This window comes from Bicyclus anynana, chromosome 25 (genome assembly GCF_947172395.1).
Source record: "Bicyclus anynana chromosome 25, ilBicAnyn1.1, whole genome shotgun sequence".
NCBI classification, from domain to species: Eukaryota; Metazoa; Arthropoda; class Insecta; order Lepidoptera; family Nymphalidae; genus Bicyclus; species Bicyclus anynana.
Genome location: NC_069107.1, coordinates 7,934,466 through 7,944,893, shown reverse-complemented (window position 1 = coordinate 7,944,893; position 10,428 = coordinate 7,934,466).

Below are 10,428 nucleotides of genomic sequence, written 5' to 3'. Positions count from 1 at the left end.
GCGCAGGTGTGAAGTCGTGCGCGCGGGGAGAGGGGGAGGGCTGCGCGGGTATGAAGTCGTGCGCGCGGGGCATCGCTACCATCGAGAGTGTCCCCCTATGGAGGGGGGTCAAGTATAAACATTTTTTTCGTAATCGTAGGTAATAAGTAAGGTAATAATCGCATTTAATAAAATTAAGGCTCTGAAAGTTAGCAAGGAGAAGATTTTTACAAGTAGCGTTGCCAGGCGTCCGGATAAAGCTTTTTTAAAATAAACAATAGACAGAGTTAGGCTTTTTGATTGCGTGACCGGCCAAAACAAACTTTTTTTTTTGCTAGGCTTTTTATATTTCTATTTTCTACTTTCTAGAACTTAATTTTACTAATGACTATTTGAGAATGATTTTTGAAATTACTTTAACTGCTTCGCTTTAATTTATATTTAATTAGAATTAGAAAGTAACAATATTTATATTATTTGTCAAAAATAACGCATCTGATATTTATGTATCTGAAAAAATCGCTACTTAGCGATAAGGCCACCTTTTGTATGCTGAATGCTGATGTCTTCTTCTATTTCACATGTGTTTGTGACTTGTGTGCCTTTGTGGTGTACAAAATACAAATACAATATATCTATCCGTATCTATCTGTTATCTATATCTGTAGTCTGAGCTTCTGGAGATACCACACATCAATTTCTCGAAGTGGTATCCGTACAAAAATAGTAATATTGTTATTAGTGTTAAATTTATTTGATGTCGATTATTTCCAATACGCTTTCCTATATGGTATTCGGTAAGACTCTTTGAAGCGCGATATAAAAACGTATAGCGCCATCTGTTGGCAGATTTATACTTCATATGCCCTATACTATAATTTTAAATTGATGATTCTATATTTACAAACTTTGAGTGTTTTTCCATAATAAATCCTGACTACGGAACGTATATAATGTCAAAATTCCATCCTTCGCCGCTGGTAGATAGGTTTATTATGTTAGCCACAGACAATCAAGTAATCTCACATGCAGCGCACATGATCTGCATGATGTCATGCACATCGCGACCAACACACAATCAGTTTTATCAGCTGAGATTACTTGATAGTCAATGGCTAACATAATAAACCTATCTACCAGTGGCGAAGGAAGGAATTTTGATGAAGGTAAGCCGTCCCAAAGAAATGGTATAAACCGTTTGATACCGATTTCTCATATATCCATACATATACAAGGTGTTGGGTAAATACCCTATAAAGCCGTCAACCTGGAGTTATGGAGGTATAATACATGGCCATAAAAAAATACGAGCTTCCTAGTCAGAATCCTGATATTAGGACTACAAAAATTTGCTTAAAACTTCGAGGTGTCAACCCTAGCTACAAAACATAGGAAATTCATACAGTAGGTACTTAACAAGATACATGGACGCGGATGACACGAGTAATTCAGACAGTAATAGGAATGATAACAGTTTTTTAAATTGTATATAAATTAAAAGTATGCTAATAGTAAAGCAATTTTGTAAAAGGAACAGGGTATCTGCGATCATTACTTTCGGAGCTACAGGGATTTAAAGGGTCAGATTTGCGGCGCTGCCGCGGATCCCTGAAAAACGCTCCATACAAAATGGCACGAAATAATGACGTCGTAAGTAATGTAATGATCGTTAGATTTGTATGTGCGTTCAAACAAAATTACTAATATCTTTGTTATTAGTGCGTTTATGTTTATAGTTCACATATTAAAAAATGTCACATTTAATGTAAGGAAGCTAAAACTGTATGAATTTTCCTTTAATTACGATAAAAGATTTTTAATAGATTTTGAAATTTTACAATCTCATTTATTATGCAAATATCCAGACAATATATGATTTTTATGTATAAATTAGTTAACATTGACCTTATTTACCCGAACGTATCATAAAAATCAATATATTCATACCTAGTCATCATCCCCATTGCCTTAGATGTTTTACAATTAGTTTGACGTTTAGTACCTCAAGTAGCATTGTGACGTCACAAAATGGACGACAGCGTGTTTGACATTTGGAAAAATCATGACTTTTAAAGAAACTTTTGAAATCCTTAACTTTTATTAATTGATATTGATATATTTCTGACCCTTATTCCATCCTACTACACAAAATTAATGTTGTAAACTCAAATAAAATGTCATTGAGTCAACTACCCTGTTGATGAGCTACTATATAATTAACTAGCTGACGCCGCGTGGTTCCCGTTCCCGTAGGAATACGGGGATAAAATATAGCCTTCCTCGATAAATGGGCTATTTAACACTGGAAGAATTTGTCAAATCGGACCAGTAGTTCCTGAGACTAGCGCGTTCAAATAAACAAACTCTTCAGCTTTTTAATATTAGTATAGATAATGCTGAGTAGGTATGCTATAGATACTTATCTATATAGAGTATATTAGTATATACATAAAGAAAAACGTATATATCTGCTGGAGATACGCTAGCGTGAATGTACTTATGCGCTTTGGTCTGGTCATGTCTCGTCACTACATAGATATAGACAAATAAATAAAATTGAAGTTTCTGTTTGTAATTTTTAATTAAAATCTTTTTATGTAAATGTTTTCATTTTATATTTTAGTAAAGACAGATTAACTTATGTTAATCCTAAAGTAATTTAACATATTAATACGCTTAAATTAGCTTTAACTATGTATGTAAAAAATCTTGGAATCCTAATTTGACCCACTTCCCGGTCTTCGATTAGGATGAAATTTTGCACACGCTCTGAGTTCTGATGACAATACATGACTAGCTAAGAAACGTCATAACAAATGCAATATGGCGGCCTCCCCAAGATGGCGGACTGGCTGTTTGAAATCCACCCCCATGATATGGATATTAAATGAAAGGGTTTAGGGACTTAAATCCAATATGGCGGACGTCTAAGATGGCGGAGAGGCTATTTGAAATGCACCCCCAGGATATGGGTATCAAGCGTGTTTTTTAGTTTTTTAACTATTCTGTTTCTGTAAGTCGTTTGTGATTTCTCTGTTTTAGCAGAATCTTGGATTTTATTATTATGTTTGTCTGTCTTTCTGTACCGGCTAATCTTTGAAACGGTTGGACTAATATTGACGGGGCCTTCATTGGCAAATTGCTGATGTTATAAGAAGTAACGTATAGGCTTTATTTTATCCTTTATTATGATGTTACCATGGGAACGGGAATTACACAGGCGAAACCGCATAACGCCCGCTAGTTCGTTACACAGTCAGGTTTAAAATTATCGGATACAAAATCGGAATCGGCGGTGTAGGTATAACCAATAGAAAAAGTTCTGACTGTGATGTTACGGAATCGGAATCGAAATCGAAGATCCTTAACGTCCCTAGTCTCAAGTCTTTAGGTAGTTAAATGCAAAATAATGGGACTTTATGACAAAGTTAAACTTGGTCAAACCTGTATGTACTAAATCAGGCGATAAACCGTAACCAATACGTATGGTAATTGGCAAATTAACGCGCCGCAAATTATTTCATTGTGCAACTGTTTTGAATGACTCTTTATCTTCAGGTTATATTGCCTTCATTGGGCGATGCCCGTGACTTTGTCATCGGTTAATTCTAAGGCCCTTTTATGTACAACAATTAGAAACGTTTGAGTTAAAGTGTATTTACACAGCAATTGAATTCGCTCCATACTGAATCATCATCATCATCATATTTAAATATCCACTGCAGGAATTAAGCCTTTTGTAGGGACTTTCAAACACAGCTATTCTGAGCCGCCTGCTTTCGCTTGATATCGTCAGTCTACCTGGTGAGGGTCGATCAACACTGCACTTTCCGGGGCGGGATCGCCATTCCAGCACCTCGTTAGGTAGGTACCCTAATGTAAAATTTGGTCTTGATGACAGAGTTAAAACTTGGTCAAACGTGTATTACAAAATCAAGTGTTAAACCGTAACCAATATGTTGTATGGTAATTGGTATTATCGCAAATTACCGCGCTGCAAAATATTTCATTGTGCAAATATTTTGAATGATTCTTTGTCTTCAGGTTATATTGTCTCCATTGGGCTAAGCCCGTGACTTTATCATCGATTAATTCTAAGACACTTTTATGTGCGAGAGTTAAAAACGTTTAGGCTAAAGTGCATTTACACAGGCAATTGAACTCGCTCCATACATAGTCATCATCATCATCATATAAGTGGATGGACGTCCACTGCAGGATAAAGACCTTTTGTAGGGATTCAAACACCACCATTCCGAGTAGCCTGCACCCAGCGACTCCTTGTGACTCGCTTGATTTTGTCGGTCCACCTGGTGAGGAGTTGACGGTCACTGCGCTTTCCGATCCTACGTTGTCACGATTCGAGAACCTCTTTAAGTTAAATATGAAATACTGGAACTTGATGACGAAGTTGAACTTGGTCATACGTGTATGTACTAGAGTTAAACAACCGATAAACCGATATCAATACGTATTGGCAATTGGCAAATTATCGCGCCGCAAAATATTTCATTGATGCAAATGTTTTGAATGGTTCTTTGTCTTCAGGTTATATTGTCTTCATTAGGCTATGCCTGTGATTTTGTCATCGGTTAATTCTAAGACCCTTTTATGTACAATAATTAGAAACGTTTGGATTAAAGTAGGGGTTTAGGCATTTTCGAACAACGCCATTCTGAGCCGCCTGCATCCATCCATCCCTGCGCCTTACTTGATGTCATCAGTCCACCTGGTGAGGGGTCGATCAACACTGTTCTTTCCGGAGCGAGGTCGCCATTCTAGCACCTCGTTAGGTAGGTACCCTAATGTAAGATTTGGACGTAATGACAAAGTTTAAACTTGGTCAAACGTGTATGTACTAAATCAAGCGATAAACCGTAATCAATACGTATTGGCAAATTATCGCGCCGCAAATTATTTCATTGTGCAAATGTTTTGAATGGTTCTTTGTATTCATGTTATATTTTCACCATTGGGCGATGCCCGTGACTTTGTCACCGGTTAATTCCATGGCCCTCTAAACTAACTACAGGAAAGAGTCAGTATACCTTATCCATAACTGCTAAAATTCTAAATTCCCGAGTGCCGGTTTCTTCGTGTGATAGAGAGAAAAACTCCTAGCAATGGCACAATTAACAATATTTTATAACTCCTCAGTGTGAGTTGACTTAGCGTTCCATTATGATGTCGCGTAGAAACCACCCGATATACTAGTAGTTCGATTACACAAAAAATTGAAAAATAAAAAAATTCAACCGACTTGAAAAACATAAAATGTACCGACTAAAATAAAAAGCGAAAAATAACATCGTATTATGCCTTTGAAGTCGGTATTTATGTTTTTGAAGTCGGTTGAATTTTTTTTATAATTTTTTTTACTGTATTTAATATAGATATATGGGTTCAATAAACTCGTACGTCTTCCAAGTACCTAAGTCATTTCTATAGACTGTATTGTTACTTCAGGTGTGTTCGCAGTCAAGGGTTAACTTGTCATTAAAATAAAACCTTTAAAAAAAAATTCAACCGACTTCAAAAACAGAAAAATAAACTAAAAAGCGAAAAATAACATTGTACGTGATATTAAGCCTTTTAAATCATGAAGTTTTAGCATTTTCAGACATTTCATTTTTTACACAGGTCTAGTTTAGATCGAGACCTAACTGATATAAATATTATATCTGGACTCTGGAGTTACCAAACATCAATTTCTCGAAGTGGTATCCGTACCAAAAATAGTAATATTGTTATTAGTGTTAAATTTATTTGATGTCGTTTATATCTAATACGCTTTCCTATATGGTATTCGGTAAGACTCTTTGAAGCGCGATATAAAAACGTATAGCGCCATCTGTTGGCAAATTTATACTTCATTTTCCCCATACTATAATTTTAAATTGATAATTTTTCCATAATAAACCAGGCCCAATGTTCACCCTGGCTATGGAACTAATACGTATATAATGTCAGCCACTGACGATCAAGTAATCTCAGATGCCTGCAGCGCACATGATCGCGACCAACAAACAATCTGTTTTATCGGCTGAGATTACTGGATAGTCAATGGCTAACTTAAACCTATCTACCAGTGGCGAAGGATGGAATTTTGATGAAGGTAAGCCGTCACAATGAAATGAAAATTTATACCGTTTGATACAAATTCCGGTTTCTCATACATCCATTTATATACAAGGTGTTGGGTAAATACCCTATCATGCCGTCAACCAGGAGTTATGGAGGTATAATACATGGCCATAAAGAAATACGACCTTCCTAGTCAGAATCCTGAGGGAGATAAGAGGACTTCAAGAATTTGCTTAAAACTTCGAGGTGTCAACCCTACCTACAAAACATAGGAATTCATACAGTACATACATCGACGTGGATACCACTAGTAAATCAGACAGTATTCACCTTAGTTTAACAATTAGTTTGAAGTTTATTACAACAACTAACATTATAACGTCACAAAATGGACGACAGCGTTTTTGACATTTGGAAAAATACATGATTTTTAAACAAACTTTTGAATCCTTAACTTTTATTCATTGATATCGACATATTTCTGACCCTTATTCCATGTACTACACAAAATTAATGTTGTCAACTCAAATAAAACGTCATTGAGTCAACTACCCTGTTGATGAGCTACTATATAATTAACTAGCTGACGCCGCGTGGTTCCCGTTCCCGTAGGAATACGGGGATAAAATATAGCCTTCCTCGATAAATGGGCTATTTAACAATGAAAGAATTTGTCAAATCGGACCAGTAGTTCCTGAGACTAGCGCGTTCAAACAAACAAACAAACTCTTCAGCTTTATAATATTAGTATAGATAATGCTGAGTAGGTATGATATATATACTTATCTATATAGAGTATATACATAAAGAAAAACGTATATATCTGCTGGAGATACGCTAGCGTGAATGTACTTATGGGCTTTGGTCTCGTCACGTCTCGTCACTACATAGATATAGACAAATAAATAAAATTGAAGTTTCTGTTTGTAATTTTTATATGTAAGTGTTTTCATTTTATATTTTAGTAAAGACAGATTAACTTATGTAAATCCTAAAGTAATTTAACAAATTACGCTTAAATTAGCTTTAACTATGTATGTAAAAAAATTTTGGAATCCTAATTTGACCCACTTCCCGGTCTTCGATTAGGATGAAATTTTGCACACGCTCTGAGTTCTGATGACAATACATGACTAGCTAAGAAACAAATGCAATATGGCGGCCTCCCCAAGATGGCGGACTGGCTGTTTGAAATCCACCCCCATGATATGGATTTAGGATATATTAAATGAAAGGGTTTAGGGACTTAAATCCAATATGGCGGACGTCAAAGATGGCGGAGAGGCTATTTGAAATGGACCCCCAGGATATGGGTATCAAGCGTGTTTTTTAGTTTTTTAACTATTCTATTTCTGTAAGTAGTTTGTAATTTCTCTGTTTTAGCTGAATATAGGATTTTATTATTATGTTTGTCCGTCAGTCTTTCTGTACCGGCTAATCTTTGAAACGGTTGGACTAATATTGACGGGGCCTTCATTGGCAAATTGCTGATGTTATAAGAAGTAACGTATAGGCTTTATTTTATCCTTTATTATGATGTTACCATGGGAACGGGAATTACACAGGCGAAACCGCATAACGCCCGCTAGTTCGTTAGAAAGAAGAAAGAAAGAAAGAAAGAAAATAAATTTATTCAAATCTAAAAGTTACAGACAGTCAGTACCCTATCCTTATGACAGCATGTCTGTCTGTAACCCTTAAAAAGAAAGGGTGTACAGCTCAGCTTATGCCGTGCACTACATACAAGCATAACACACGGCGCTGATTTTCAGCTGAGACCCGTGTGACGTCACAGCTTATAATTGTACAAATAAATTGACATTAACTAAATTAAATTAAAATAAGCAGCAAATATGTGTTACATTTTAAAAATATATAATTACTAATTAAACTACAGATATAATGTGATACTAGTATGTAATGGAAAACGACAATGCAATTTATATATATACATTTATAATATTATGAAGTGTACGTTACACAGTCAGGTTTAAAATTATCGGATACAAAATCGGAATCGGCGGTGTATAACCAATAGAAAAAGTTCTGACTGTGATGTTACGAAGTCGGAATCAAAATCTAAGATCCTTAACATGCCTAGTCTCAAGTCTTTATTTAGTTAAATGCAAAATAATGGGACTTTATGACAAAGTTAAACTTGGTCAAACCTGTATGTACTAAATCAGGCGATAAACCGTAACCAATACGTATGGTAATTGGCAAATTAACGCGCCGCAAATTATTTCATTGTGCAACTGTTTTGAATGACTCTTTATCTTCAGGTTATATTGCCTTCATTGGGCGATGCCCGTGACTTTGTCATCGGTTAATTCTAAGGCCCTTTTATGTACAACAATTAGAAACGTTTGAGTTAAAGTGTATTTACACAGCAATTGAACTCGCTCCATACTGAGTCATCATCATCATCATATTTATATCAGCGGCTGGGTGTCCACTGCAGGACATAATTCTTTTTATCCTGGTGAGGGTCGATCAACACTGCACTTTTCGGGGCGGGGTCGCCATACCAGCCATTACTATAAGTATCTAAATATAAAAAATTGGGACTTGATGACAAAGTAACAAACAAACGTGTACCTATTACTAAATCAAGTGACAAACCGTAACCAATATGTTGTATTGGTATTATCGCAAATTATCGCGCCGCAAATTATTTAATTGTGCAAATGTTTGAATGGCTCTTTATCTTCAGGTTATATTGTCTCCATTAGGCTATGCCTGTGACTTTGTCATCGGTTAATTCTACGGCCCATTTATGTACAAGAATTAGAAACGTTTGGGTTAAAGTGGTTGTTTGGGAACTTTCAAACAACACCATTCTGAGCCGTCTGCATCCATCGATTCCCTGCTGATTCGCTTGATGTCGTCAGTCCACCTGGTGAGGGGTCGATCAACACTGTTCTTTCCGGAGCGAGGTCGCTATTCCAGCACCTCGTTAAGTAGGTACCCTAATGTAAAATTTGTACGTGATGACAAAGTTAAAACTTGGTCAAACGTGTATGTACTAAATCAAGCGATAAACCGTAATCAATACGTATGGTAATTAGCAAATTATCGCGCCGCAAATTATTTCATTGTGCAAATGTTTTGAATGGCTCTTTATCTTTAGGGTATATTTTCCCCATTGGGCGATGCCCGTGACTTTGTCATCGGTTAATTCCATGGCCCTCTAAACTAACTACAGGAAAGAGTCAGAATACCTGATCTATAATTGCTAAAATTCTAAATTCCCGAGTGCCGGTTTCTTCGTGTGATAGAGAGAAAAACTCCTAGCAATGGCACAATTAACAATATTTTATAACTCCTCAGTGTGAGTTGACTTAGCGTTCCATTATGATGTCGCGTAGAAACCGCCCGATATACTAGTAGTTCGATTACACAAAAAATTGAAAAATAAAAAAATTCAACCGACTTCAAAAACATAAAATGTACCGACTAAAATAAAAAGCGAAAAATAACATCGTATTATGCCTTTGAAGTCGGTATTTATGTTTTTGAAGTCGGTTGAATTTTTTTTATAATTTTTTTTACTGTATTTAACTTGAAAAACATAAAATGTACCGACTAAAATAAAAAGCGAAAAATAACATCGTATTATGCCTTTGAAGTCGGTATTTATGTTTTTGAAGTCGGTTGAATTTTTTTTATAATTTTTTTTACTGTATTTATATATGGGTATAGATATATGGGTTCAATAAACTCGTACGTCTTCCAAGTACCTAAGTCATTTCTATAGACTGTATTGTTACTTCAGGTGTGTTCGCAGTCAAGGGTTAACTTGTCATTAAAACAAAACCTTTAAAAAAAAATTCAACCGACTTCAAAAACAGAAAAATAAACTAAAAAGCGAAAAATAACATTGTACGTGATATTAAGCCTTTTAAATCATGAAGTTTTAGCATTTTCAGACATTTCTTTCCCGTGGTCGACAAAATTGAGGACCTCCTTTTTTTTGTCGGTTAAAAAAAAATCTGTTTTTAGTACGTAGTAACTAGTAACGAAAGCGTGATTTTCAATTTAACACAAAACTGAACCGATTTTCATGAAAAATAAATTAGACCAATTTGGAAGAATACTCTTTCAAATAAAAAAAGAATTTTCAAAATTGGTTAAGACATTACGAAGTTTTGAGGTGACAAACATAAAAAAACATGCGCATCGAATTGGGTTTTAAATCCTCCTCCTCCTTTTTTTTTAAAGTCGGTAAAAAAAATAACAACCAAATGTATTTGACATTGACGGAGTCGCATACGTTCGCTTGTTATAAAAAAAAAAACTTAACCGTTTTATTGTTTTTGATAACATTAAAAACCATTATAGACAATTTATTCCGTATCCACAGAT